Source organism: Dermacentor variabilis, chromosome 1 (assembly GCF_050947875.1).
Source record: "Dermacentor variabilis isolate Ectoservices chromosome 1, ASM5094787v1, whole genome shotgun sequence".
NCBI lineage: Eukaryota > Metazoa > Arthropoda > Arachnida > Ixodida > Ixodidae > Dermacentor > Dermacentor variabilis.
This window is the reverse complement of record NC_134568.1, coordinates 248,615,234-248,629,899: the sequence shown is the minus strand read 5'-3', so window position 1 is coordinate 248,629,899 and position 14,666 is coordinate 248,615,234.

The window sequence follows — 14,666 nt, the reverse complement described above, 5'->3', positions numbered from 1 at the left end:
TGGCGCCGCCTTGGCATCCCGTTTCTTGAGAATTTATGTGCATGTACTAGAGTCAACCATGGCAGTGCTAGCTAGTGCCACAACTTACGGCCTTGGCGACGAATGTAGAACTTCATTTCTGTCTCAAGGCGTCACGGGGTATACGTACGTGATTTATTTATTTATTTATTTATTTATTTATTTATTTATTCTGTGGAACCTTGTGGCGGACTACCCTACCAGGAAGATGCTCCACCCTAACAGGATTCTCTCTCTCTCTCTCTCTCTCTCTCTCTCTCTCTCTCTCTAGGTGCAGAAAGCTTCACTTTAAAAGTTGTTGCCCTGTTAAATAGGAAATATTTACAACACCGTCACCGTGGTGAAGGAACGGAAGAGGCGGGGTATCAGCGCCAGAACGTACATGGTACACTCGCGGAAAACTTCCTCTTCCAATGGAGGGAAAGCTGCGGGAGAGGAGCTTCTGCACATGGGCTACCGCGCCAAGCAGTCCGGTCAGTACTTTGGTCAAGTAGCCCGGCAGCGTTTGGCAGGGTTTTTAGTTCCTTGGAACAGACGCTATACCGGCGAAGCCTCCACGTGCGACAGTTTCTAGCTTGCCCAGACGCTGAAGGGAACAGCCGCCAAATAAGACAACTTTAACAATCAGTGGTGTATTATGTCCTATTTAAGTGCTGTAAATCAGGTGTTTATATTTTCTCTTCCTCAGCTTAAACTAGCACGTATGACAGCGCGATACTTTTTTCAGAAGTGCTCTGGCTTGTACACAATTTGCCTCTCTACCTTAGCACAGTTGTCCGCGGGTATAGATAATATTCCGCGGTTATGTGCTCAGGAGCGTTTTCCAGAGTTGGCAAGTGCAGTTTCCGTAGAACAAGAATTTTCGCAGAAATGATTTCTAATATACGAGAGGGATGTCAGCATTCTTTCCAAGCGTGAAAGGGCCCCGCCATAAGTTCCACGTAGTTCTGAGAGAAAAAAAGTCGTCCTCCTTCAATAAGCGTTAATGCGTTAACTCACATTGCTAACGGCACTAGCAGTAAAATAATACTACCCTTCTTGTAACCTGCAAATGTTTCACACGTCTCCAATCCAGAAAATGAAAAAAAAGAAGAAAGAACACAGACACATTGGCTGTCGGCATTAAACGGAACGCGGAACCCAGCAGGATGACACTCCACCGTACTTCTCTACACCCGGTAGCTGGTCTCGCATTCGCTTACATTCAACACCGTCCCCAACGCTCGTCGCCTCACAGAATCCTTGCAGTTGAGTTTTTCGCTTAATGAACACGACTAGAACATACGCGAACGCCTTTCTGTGGCGTGGGCATGTGCCGGTCATAAACAGATCATGACAGCGAGCACGACTGGAGACACTTCGGATTTCGTTTATTCCACCCTACATCCTTCAACACTGACCACTTGCTTAAACGCACTTGCACACAAATATCGACACCGATTGAAGTTGAGTAGTCTTCAGCGCTTAACGCAGCTGCTCTGAGGAGACGTGTCTGAAGTTCGCCGGGAGGTGCAGAAAGCCATAGTACTCTCGAATACCGATGTGCGAAGAGAGGACACAAATCGCAGCGCGCCGGTGAGCCGAGCGCCATCTCGCCGACGTTTGGCCCCGTTGCCGTGAGAGGGCGACAGCAGTTCGAAAACGGCGCGTGCCTTTCGCGGCGAGTCGTCGCGCGCCTGCGAGCCTACTAGAAGCTTCGTGCGCTGCCGCTGCTGCTGCTGCTGCCGCTCGACGCATGGTTCGACTTCCGGCGGCAAATTGAATTGCCAGCCAAAGATCTTTTGCCCGTCGTCTCGGCGTCGGGATCCTGAAAACAATTACGAGGTCGACGTTTGCCTTCTTCTCGGCGATCCACTTTATCGCCTTATCCAAGCAACGACGGCGCGTGCCCAGGCTCTGCGCGGGCTTTATCGTGAAGAGTTATGCAGCGTCCAGATCGTACGCGCCCTCGACTGCGCGCTGATTGCTTGTGAAACGCTTTCATCGAATCCAGACATCGCAGCGCGGGAGGCTCCGAGGGCTGCTGCCGCTCGGACGTAATTACGCGGGATAATGAGCTTTTCTTGGCGAAGGCACTCTGCTGGCCGGCCGTCCCGTGGTTGTGAAACGCGCCTCGCAGACGACAACGCTACCGTTACATGACGGCGCGCGTTCTATTCGGAGAGAAAGGGAAACAGAGAAAGCCGGAGGCATACGTGACAGCAGAGCTGTAGGTTGCGCATCGCAAACGATGGGAGGGCGACAAGTCCTGCACGGTTTTACAAGGTGCAATACTTTCATAACCTTGGGTCAAATATCCGTGCAGCCCCCCATCTCTTCTCGCCTTCCATACACAAAATGGGCACCAAATCTGCGGCAGCACGTGAGTTCACTCAGCTTTAGAAATGAAACATTCGCTGCGTTACTCGCTTCTGCTCAATTGCTATCACTCGCAATATATAGTATAGATAAAGAAACAAAGTCACCGATTTGTGATAGTTTGTTCGTTATTGCTACAAGAAATCAGCTGAAGCTTCCTAGACACAACAATGTAGAGTTTTCGAGAAGGTTTAAAGCCGCTCCGGCTCATGACTGGACGTGTCGGAGGCCGCCCTGTAGAATTGTCTCTAAAAAGCGCCAGTGCTTCAGAAGAAACGGCACACACAACGCAGTTTTTTTCTATGTCATTCCTCCCACAGACGCTGCAATCGATCACGCCAGTAGCGGAGCGGCGAACAGCTTTGGAACTTTTGAGAAAGACTGAACCCGCGTAAGGCGCTGCCCAATGTATATTGTACTGCAGGGTTTGGGTTGTCATACCTATTATAACATATATCCTTCTGTTGTCTTAGATGGTGGTTGTTGTATTCCTTAGATGTATGCTGGAAATGGCGAAAAAACAACCTCACGGGAACGATGTCTCTTTCAGCGCATACTGAGCTAGTGAACATGGCGTAGTCTGGCTGATTTATAGCATCCAATGAGAACCCATATTATAATAATAACAACACTTTTATTTTTACCACAAGAAATACAGACAGGGGAGCTGCAGAAAAAGCTGTCATAAACAGCTTAACTGGGCCACAGCTCCTAAATACAAAGCAGCAGCGACAGGCTTGTTTCAACATTGTTTCCTAGAGACGAAGCATGCCGCAACCTTAGTGATATCATTCCTGCAAATTTCAACATGGAGCCTATGGCTGCTTAATATTTATTTATTTATTTATTTGCAGTTGGAAATATTAACAAATATTTTGCGGCCCACAACTCCGGCGACACAAGAATGATGCCTGGTGATATGATAAGATTAAAGAATGGCGATAGGACGTAAAATGAACCCGTTGGAGAAATAAAGCAGTTTTATGAAATGTTGCATGGACATTCAAATGAATTTTAAAAAATAGCAAGAAGACGACACGCGTATCAATTTCTACGACTGGTCACATTTAACTGAAAACACCACGAATAGAATACTAGGCAAGACCAAAGAAATCGACTGGAAGAAAGAAAGAAATAGAAGCAGAAAAAAAAGTCACCGACGATAATCTCTAATGCGAAATTTGAGCGCAGCTTTATGCGTGTTTTCATTTCGCGATATATTGGTTGGCGCGTACAATCTGTCTGGTGCGGCACGTTGCAAACGGAGCGAAGTTTGGCGCGACTGCCTCTCTAATACGAGAGGCAGCGCGTGGGTGACGCGGGAGCGCAATTCACAGCAGCCGCCGCGGACTGACCTCCGCTATATAGACGACGCGCGTTACTCTGGCGCCATCTCGTAACCATGGTCCCCGCAAAGCCCGTCTTGCGCGGCAATATATATATATATATATATATATATATATATATATATATATATATATATATATATATATATATATATACGCTTTTCTTCACACGCATTCGTCATAACTCCTCCTCCGCTTTCCTCCTCGCGCTCTAATCACTATTGCCGCCTTTCATCTCCCGCTGGGCTCCGCGTTCGCTTTCATCCTTCGCTGTGCTCGTTCTTTCGGTTGCGAGGGACAACGCCGACGCGGACGCTCGCCACAGAAACGGGTGCCAAAGAGCTGCGCTCTAAAAAAAAGATGATGCTGCAACAGTTGCCGCCGTTGAACACGAGTTACGAAAAACGCTACCGAGTGAAGTTAAATCAGTTGCGAAATCGGACATACATCCGGCTTGGCATGAAGTACGCAATCTACACTGAAACTCCAAAAAATGAAATACGAAAAGTTTCCAGTGCCGCATCAAACACGTGTCATCTGCGACTTGCTGCTGTGGCCACGACGATGAGGACATTCGTCATCTGCCCCTCGAGTGCCGCAGACACGCTGTGCACCCAAGGCAAGAACTCTACACAGTCGATCCGGGCACCGGCTTAATGAGCCGCAGATCTGGTGGGCCGTGGAGACGGAAGGCAGCACAGCCGTAAGCTATTAACTTGCTTGAATGCTTTTTGAGTACGCGTGAATATTCAGCATCTACCACACATTTTGCACAGAGTGCGATAAGCAGTTAGTGGAAGTGCTTTGTGACGTAGCACTAGGTGTAAAGCCTTGTGTATAGGCATCTTGTGCACAGCCCAATTTTACCTTTTCTATATGATACACAGGCGAGATAACCAGCGCATACGTATACTCATGCGCTTGTTACTACATCTGTGTATCATTATCATGCGTGTGCTTTGAGTTCCTGCGAAACACATGAGCACCTGATATTTAATTGTCCTACTTTTCTTACGTAGCGCACGTCGCTACTGAGGTACTATCGACTTCTTGGCCCGCGGCGTGCAAGTCCTCGAAATTAAAATTAAATCAAATTCTGGGGTTTGACGTGCCAGAACGGCGATATGATTACGAGGCACTCCGTAGCTCCGGGTACACTTTGACCAGCTCGGATTATTTAGCGCGCACGCAGTGCACGATACACGGGCGTCTTTCCATTTCACCTCCATCGAAATGCGGCCGCCACGGCTGGCGATTTGATGCCGCGCGCACCGGCTTCGCAGCGCAACGCCAAAGCCACTGCGCCACCACGGCAGCTGACAAATCCTCGATGAGTGCCTGTAGGCCCTGTGCGTCTAGACGCGGCCAGGCTCATTGCGCGCTTCTTGTTTTTTTTCTAGAAGGAACTGTTCTGGCTTTCCTTTGTGGCGGATTTTTATTCTTTTTACTTTTATTTTTTTAGTTGGGAGTAACGAGACCCTGGACATCATTTTTTCCATTTTTTGGGCATCCTTTTAATTAGCGCGAACTGCAGTGATATTTTTGTTCCTACAAACGTACTTTATTCTTTGACATTGTTTTATTTCAGTCTTCGTGATCTGTCATCTTGTTTTTGTCTCTTCTTTCCTTGCCTTCTTCCTATGATCCATTTCTATGTTTGTATCACGTCTTCTTGAAAATTATAGGCAGGCATTGTGCCCCTCATGGTGGCAGGTGCCAGCCTGCTCATTCGTTTTCTTTCTTTCTTTTTCTCTCTGTGAATTGTATGTGTGTTTTAAAATAATAATAGTAATAACATCGACGTGTTTAGCGCAACTTGCTTTCACGTTTTGTATACATGCGCGTAATATCTCATTCTTTTATCGTTATCATCTGCGTGCCTGTACATGTACGACCCCGTCGGAGGCTCATACGCCTATTCAGCCCTTTCTTCCGAAACCCTACGAAGACCATTTCAACAGTAAACACATAAATCTTTAATCTTTGAATGACGTCAACAATATGTTCATAGGCGAGTATCCATAACAATATATTTTGCCCTTGTTGCTCTCGGTGTATTGCGCCACTTGTCCCTGCAGCATTGTATACCTCGATTATTCGATTTCGTAATTTCCATTTACAATGTCTCTATCAGTTGGCAGTTCACTTAAAGCTCTCTTTCTCTCGTTTGTTGCGCTCGTCACATAAACCGCACAAGCGTACGTACTTGAACGAAGATCGCTGTGTACCATATTAATTTGCAATCACTGATTGACATTAGCAATACATGTACATGTATGTCCATACGTCCTTTGAGTTGTTGTTTTTTTTCTTTTTTTTTTACTCTCTGTGCTCACAATTGTAGCTATGTGAAACATATGTCGCGACTGGTTGCGTGTTCGTCTGGTCTGAATTGAATCCTGTCACTCCGCGGAAACAGCGTCGCCAATCAGACCAGAAGCCAACATGAAGCTTTAGGCTTCGTCTGCCGGGGTTGACATTTTCCGGAAAACACGAGACGCCAGGGTGAATAATTAGAGTGAGCGTTCCGAAATAAAAAAAAAGGGTGTCACTAAGAATTCGCATGCTCAAGATAAAGGCCGCATGCACGGATTCAGCATACACATGACATCAGCGCCTGTCCTGGGTACTTCTCTACCTTGTGTTGCCGGTTTTTTTTTGTTGTTGTTTTCTTTTGCGCTGCTTTTACAATGAACATCCGCCAACTCGCCCAGTTTTACACTATATTGCGATAAATCAAAGTACGTCGGTTCTGGCAACAAACTGCACTTCTATGTCAAACAATGTGCAATCTTGATAAGCTCTGTCCATCTGTAAAGCTAAGCCAGTGTATACATATACAGATTGTACAGGAGAGTGACATTTCCTTGGAAGTAACCTTATAGGTAAAGAAACGCGGCTGAGCTTTAACCACGCCGTGTGTCAGCATCAGCCCGTATGGATATTCTCTAATACGAAGCCGCATCTCTACAGGACTATATAGCATATATAGTTCATCCTACCTGCGAGCATTCTTCTGGACATATAATTTCGCCACAGGGCTAGGATGCATTTTAATTATTTTGATTAAATCGTGGGGTTTTACGTGCCAGAACCACGATCTGATTATGAGGCACGCCGGTGGACTCCGGAAATTCGAACCACCCGGGGTTCTTTAACGTTCACCTAAATCTAAGCACGCGGGTGGTTTCGCATTTCGCCCCCATCGAAATGCGGCTGCCGTCGCCGGGGTTTGATCCCGCGACCTCTTGCTTAGCAGCCCGAAACCATAGCCACTAAGCAACCACGGCGGGCGATGCAGTGATGTGGCGGAGCTGAAGTGCGGTATTTAGCCGCATGAAGGCGCGACTGACGTTGTTCTGATATGCGGCCGTTACGCAACAACACACATTTGACTATACGCGTTACCAAAGAGCATCCTCTTTAAGGGGAGCCAGAATTTCTCTGCAATTGCACAGCGATTCTTACAGCACAGAAATAGATCAAACATGGCCCGCTGAAAAAAAAAATACATTAAAATAATATCGAGCGCCTTTGATTGCAGTAATAATCCAAAGATTTAGATTTCGATACAGACAGGCTTGAATGCGATCTGCCCACTGCATGATTTTCGTTCTTTCACTTTCACTTCTGTACTGTTGTAAATTGGTAGCTGTGGAAAAGCCGTGGTAAAAAAACACATCACTTGCTCCATTTCCATCTGTTATACAATAAAAATCTAAACAGACATACAAATAAACAAACAACAAGGGAAGGAAGGCCATCTCGGACCCGTCGTGTTCGGTTTGAGCAGAGCTTTATGAGACCGTGCCCCGAGGATTCAAGCAACATGTGGCGGATGAATACGCGAAAAAAAAAATGTCGTGTAATCTGCGGTGATTGCTTCATTATAGCCTCGTGATCATCAGACGCATGGAAGGCTAATTGTACGTTTTGCTAATATTTCACGTGTTCACAAAAATGGTGGTGGTTTCGGACCAAAGTAGAATTTTCTAATCTCATTAAGAACCCCGGTAAGCGAGAAATGCCTGGAGCATATACCAGTCACCACCGTGGCCGTTGAAATGTCGTGACTCCATGGAAAGCCCGCAAATGTCAGACGAGAAAGGTCTTTTAATGCGATATGTCCAAAAAAAATAAATAAAAGTAAAGTATTAATATTTATTTTTTTATGTCGTTCATTGAGTGCCGTCTACCCAGCACCGTCGAGCTAATGCAAGACTGCAAACGTTGGTGCATTAGTGTACAGAATGATGCATAGCTCGCGCGCATGTGAGATACTCAGCATTTTACGTTGTTGTTTTTTTTTTTTTCATTAAAGTCAGAGGATATTATTTGTCTATTTGCTTTGCTCGCATGCCATTAAAAGCGAAAGCGTTGCCCGCGCGTCTTCGCGCACGTAACGACGTAATGACAAGATCCGTGACCTTTCCGAGGACAAAATAGAAAGTAAGAGAAGTATTGACCCGGTCATCATCCGAAGAGTGATGTCATGTCAAGAAGGGTGGTGACTTGCATAGATTATGCGCATGCATGAAACAAAATGCATAAATGAATTTTGCGTGTGCATGACGCATGAAGGGGTCCCAAGTAATTCAGCTGTTTTGTCTATTAACATCGTTCTTTTTTTAGGCAATGTGTTTGAATTCAGCCGGACTATAATTTAGCATTTACGGTTGCCGCAGTACACAATTAAAGATCCCGATGTCCTTGGTGATATTAGTTTGACTAAAACAACATCAGAGGAAGGACTACATTAGTCAGTTGCGTGCATACTTCGAACATTGACTTGTTCGTTTCCCCACATGCAGTTGCTAACTCATTCAGCGGCTACAAGAGCATGCGCAATCGTTACATAATATTAACTACTAGTTTTGCCCAATATATCTACGCAAAACGAGAACAGCGTCATGGTTGTGACGAATACTTGCAAAGATGCGTGTAAAATTCTGCCGTGTTCTCCATGAATGCAAGAGTATGCAAATAGACATGAAAGTTCCGCCTCCCTGGCCGTTTCGATGGATTTAATTGTGTATATTGTGCCAGGAGCAATTCGATTCGTTATTTCAATCTTACTAGCGCATGTCGCAGATATACGTCGTAGTCAGCGTGACAGTTGCTTACACAGGTAACGCTGGCAGGGGGGGTAGGGGGGGGGGGTGGAGAGGCTTATGCAGTGAACCTGTTGAGGGTGAACCGTCAATGTGCTTGTGTCGCTCGTGCGAAAGCCCGCCGACTTGAACGACTCCATCTACTCTGATTTTGTTTAATGCGACAGCAGCAGGGGAGTCTTAAATTAAAACAGCAGACACCACCATATTCTCAATAACTTCTTTGCGATGGAGATAACCACGTCTTCGTAGGCTGGAGCATTGTCTGCTATCCCTCTCAGACTCTGGTTGATGAACAAATTGCAACAAGCCGAAGTTAAGTGATAGCACAGTGGTTGCCGCGTCCGGCCCACAGTTGCCGCAGGGACATGAGCTATAAAGTGTCCGGGGTGTATGATGCTTTGTTTGTCTTCGCAATACGGCGAGGGTGAAGCTGAGGAGGCGGCCTGTCAACGAGTGTGTAACAGAAATGATGCACACAGCAAATCGAGGCTCGAGCTTTCACATGCTCCAGTAAAAAAGCAATAATAATGATACTCAAATTTCGCTCTTGACCCCGTGCCACGCCGGTAGTGACATGCTAATTATATATATATATATATATATATATATATATATATATATATATATATATATATATATATATATTGCAATCTAATGTTATGTGTTTCGCACACATTAACAGATAGGTGTTAGAAAGCAGTTCTTTATGTAAAAATGTCAGTTTCGACTTGTCAGCCGACTAGCGCACAAAAACAAAGACAAATAAACTAAAGAAATAAATACGCTTGTTTCAGTCTACTGTACTGTTAATTTAATTCTCTTGGTTTTCTCTCCTGCCGTTTCTATATACTTTTTTTTGCGCTAGTCGGTTAATCAGCTTTCTGTCCCCTTGTCTGTTCGATTAAACTGAGAAGTTATGGCAGGTTAATGTAAAAACAGCTTTAATTGTACCCATCTGTCGACCAATTAAGACCTGAGCAACCATATGAAAGTTAGCCAGTAACGTCAATGTACCACTAAAAAAATCCAGATAAGTGGCGCTGCATATCCAAAGATAGCCCGAAGTATAAACAGAAAATTTCAACTGCACACTCCGTCAGCGCGAATTGTAATGTAAGTGCTGGAGGGGTGGTATGCTCTCAATTAAGTACTTGCAACTCTTGAGTAAGCAGCATGGCTCATCTGCATCATTATATTCGCACTGAAGTCAGAACGGCTGGGGTTTAGCTTAAAAATATACTGCCACGTATTGCAACGTACTGCTGACGCCCACCGGCTCCTTGATCTTCACTTATGACTTCGACGTGCATCACCAGCTTTGAAACACTTCATTAGCTTCAGACAGCAGAATGACAGCAGCCTAACGTATCGACGGAGCACTTGCTTTGACTTTAGTGATTTCCGGGCGCTTTGCTGCGTGCACAGTGTTCCCTCTATCCCGATTTCCTCTTTCTGTTCTCCCTTTCCCTTCCCCCAGTGCAGGGTATACCAAACCGGACGCTCGTCTGGTTAACCTCCGTGCCTTTCCTCCTTTGCTATCTCTCTCTCTCTTCAACCACGCGGATCATATAAGTATGTATCGATCCACAAAAGTATTACATTCAGCATTTAGAACACCCATTCGTGTTCCCAAAGTTCTCTCAGGATTAAAAAGGAAAAAAAAAATGAAGCAACATAAAAAACGTAGGAATAGTTATCATCAACATCTACAAGCACCCGTCTGCTGCGAACTTTACACTCGCGACGGCCCTCTGGTCGGCCATAACTGGCCTTAATTTGGTAAGTAGATTACTACGTACAAACTTCGACTGCACTCTAAAATAATTTGCACCCTTAAAAGTGAAAAAGGGTGTAAATGTGTATAACCCACACCCTTAGGGTGTCCCTTATATGAATCACACCCTAAGGGTGTGAGTTATAGACACATTTACACCCATTTTCACTTTTAAGGGTCTAAATTATTTTACAGTGTGTATGACCTTAAAAGTGATGATGTTAACTTTAAGGTCGCTTAAGTTACTCTCATGTCCAATGGTATCTTGCACTTGGAAATGTGTGCGTTATGCTGCGCCGCTTAATATATCCCAAAGCGAAACGAATTGTGAAGCTGGGCACACAAACAAAAATGTAATATTTTAAACCTTGAGAGCGCGAACAGAGAATAAGCATGCCACCTCCCCCGCCTTTTTTTCTTTGTTTACGTTTTGTTCTGTCTTGGTAAACACAATGAAAAAAAGAGGAAGAAGGAAAGAAAGCCACACGCGATTGAACAATTTAGCCATAAGCTCTCGGAAAGTGACAATCCCGGATTAGGCTATATATTATATTAACCCAACTGATCGCCTTTTTCTGGGTATTTACGTGCCGGGTTCACTGGTCGCATCTCATGTTGAGCGAGGGGCCCATTAATAAAAACTGGAGGGGTTTGCCAGATGGCTCTAGCATGCTACTCCAGCGGAATGCGATGACAAGTGAAATGATAAGCACAGCGAAAGTGACGGACACACTGTCACACAGCACATACACTCGGGCGCACACAAAACTACTGAAAATTCTCTCGTTGCGCGTGCATATACTACGGACAAGGGGAAACATTAAGAGGTCAACAATGGACATGCTGAGTTCTCCGAATAGAATTTTGCCAACCAGTTAACTGCAGGTAATTGCAGCTGCCATCACATGCAACAGCGTTATCTTAATGTAGGAGTGCTGAGACACGTGCGTACTTGACGCGAAATGACCTACGCAATCGATACTCGACGATGCTTGTACAACTAGCCAGTTGTCAAGCTCACAATTGCGGCTTTCAAAGTCGCTTGAACAGAGACGCCGTTGAGGGCCGCAGTTGTCGTGAGCGGTGACGAATGCCTGTCACAGTTGATCCGTCGGCCAGAGTGTTCTTGATCGTTTAACACGTCTCACGTTTAACACACAGCATGGGATACATATTATTTGATAGTAAAATTTTCACCCGACGTGAGCAACATGTGAAGATTGTAGAGCAAAATATGTTTGTAATGGCGAAACCATCATACACGCATGCTATTGTCCCTTGGTGCTCTTGTTATACAGTCGAATTTCGCATGCAATAGTTTACTTACCAAATTAAGAACAATCATAACTTCGCAGATCACCACCATGAGTGTCAAGTTCGCAGTAGACGGGAACATGCACAGATTTCAGTGTGTCTTTTTTTTTTTAAATTCAAGAATGCGTAAAACAAATGAAACTGCAGACTCGCATTTGAAGTATCTTTTAAAATGTCCCAGCGTGATTTATGCTGGTGGACTCAAAAAAAGTGTACGTTACGGACTCGAAATCATGGATTCTTAAGTTCGTGATTCCGTTCAAGACGTCAGGAAAGCACGTAGCTCGCTTCACTCAACGACGGCAGCATGATTTTGACAGCGATCTCCCAGCTTCTCAAGTTTCCGGGCGGAAAAAGCTTCGGGAATGCCAGTGCATGCTATGTTGGAATTGTACAGTGCTCTTGGCTTTTTGAGATAAAGTTTTCTCGTACTGACCAACATTTGCAGGATAAATCTTCGTGCTCTACGAGCTATTGAAGCTCGGGTTCTCAGAGTTTGTCTTGGTCTGCCAAAATGCGCATCAACAGTGGCGACTATTGTAATCACCTGGAACCAACCAATACAAACACACATTGCGGTGGAAGTGCTGGGAGCGGACATTAGGCACTTTGCCCGAGCCCGTCCCCATCATCTTACAACACTACCGTCAGAAAGGCCGCAGGCATCATTTTGTGTTACGATTTCGGATTATTACACCCGCCTTCCATCAGTATGCACCCCCGCAAGTAAGCCATCGATTCCTCCATGGCGTTTGGCTCGACCTGCAGTGCACTTCACCGTATACCAGGAATCAGAAAAAAATCTGATCTGTCATCACCTGCTCTCAAACAACTATCTTTATTCCTGTTGCACGACAGGTACGCCGACCACGTGCATATTTATATTGATAGATCAGCAACACTCAGTGCTCTTCTGGAGCCGTGGTTTACCCTGCGAGAGCCACCACCATCAGTTTCAGGTCGTGTCACCCAACGACATCGACGGCTGCGGAACTTGCAGCTCTTCGCGCTGCACTTCGTCTCGTCAGCCGAGAGCAACGCCGAAGATGGTCAATATACCCTGATTCGAAGGCAGCACCGCAGTCTTTACTATCAGCACTGTGGCACGGACCGCACGAACAACTGGTATGTGAGATTAGAGAACTGGAACCTTGACTGAGAAAGGCCACCACGTGCCACTTCAGTGGATTCCAAGTCAATGTGGCGTCATAGGTAACGAACACATCTATAACGCTGCTCGGTCAGTTCTTCAAGGTGACGAAGAGGAGTCGACACCATTATCAAGACAGATGCCGCTAAGAAACTCGGAATGCTCACCCGGGATATCACGCTCTCCATGTGGAACACACGAAGTTTTCAAAGCAACCGGCTGCACCACATAGACTCTTCTCTCCGTCTTTGCATATCAGCTGGGCTTACCCTGCTTTGTCGAAAAGGGTTAGGAGTGGCCTTTACAAAGTCTTTTGCATTCCAAATCGGACGGGCCGACGACGCCTCGTGTGATGACTGGGGCAGCGAGGTGACTCTTCAACACCTTCTCTGTGACTGTCCTCGCTACAATTTGCAGAGACGATCGCTCCCAATCGCGATAGCGCGCTTCGACCAAAGACCTTTAGCTGACGAAATAATTTTAGAATGCCGACATCACAAGCCATCGCAGCGGAGGGCGATGAGTGCACTGTTGCATCTTTTATGGACAACAGACTTGGACAAGCGGCTGTAGCCTGGACTGATGTTTATAGTGCTACAAGTGCTACTGTGCTGTGCGGTGATAGTATGCGGTGACAGTGACCGACTGATTGTGAATCTGTGCTCACTTTCTTTCTCTCTCCCTCTACTTTTTTGCTACTTTACCTCCCTTCCATTCTCTCCCAAGCGTAGAGTAGTAAACCGGATCCTGCCCTATGGTTAACTTCACTGCCTTTCCCCTTTCTTATGTTGCTCTCTCTCTCTGGAGTTATTATTATTATTATTATTATTATTATTATTATTATTATTATTATTATTATTATTATTATTATTATTATTATTATTATTATACACGTTGGCTTCACAACGAGAAGCCATTACTCAGTGATAATAGATCAACAGAAACCAACACAACTAACCTAACGAAATTCCGACATAGATAAATATATAAGTGTATAGGGCCAGAAATTAACTATCCACAGAGCACACTATGCGCACAACACCCACAATACGACCCTGCGTTGCAAACCACAATAAATAAGATCGATATGAATATCATGAGCAGTTAGATTTAGCTCATACTCACGGAGAGAGAACGTGAGACAGAAGAGAAATAACATATTTTATATATGTTTTATACGTAGCTGCGTCATGTAAAAGATAAAGTAAAAGATATCGCAAAGTGAACTGCCTATATGCTTGCAAAAAAAGATTCTTTGCAACACTGCTTGCCAGGGCACCAACTCGTAGCACATATCTTCGTGTTTCGTATCTGAGGAAAAAGGGTTGGCTTCTGTAACTTACCCTCTTATGATGTGTTTTGAAATTCAATACAAAGACGTATCCTCATGCAATTATGCCAGTTTTTTACTATTTCTTCCCTTACATATCATATTGCTGGAGCCCAAGTGCGAGACTTCCAATGATGTGGGCACTGAAGTAATTCAACGATTACGGATATGTGCTTTGTTCCTGAACACTACAAACCACAAGTAAAAAAAACTACGTCAGAGTGACTGCTCTGCCCTTTCCGTGAATATATATTTCTTTCAT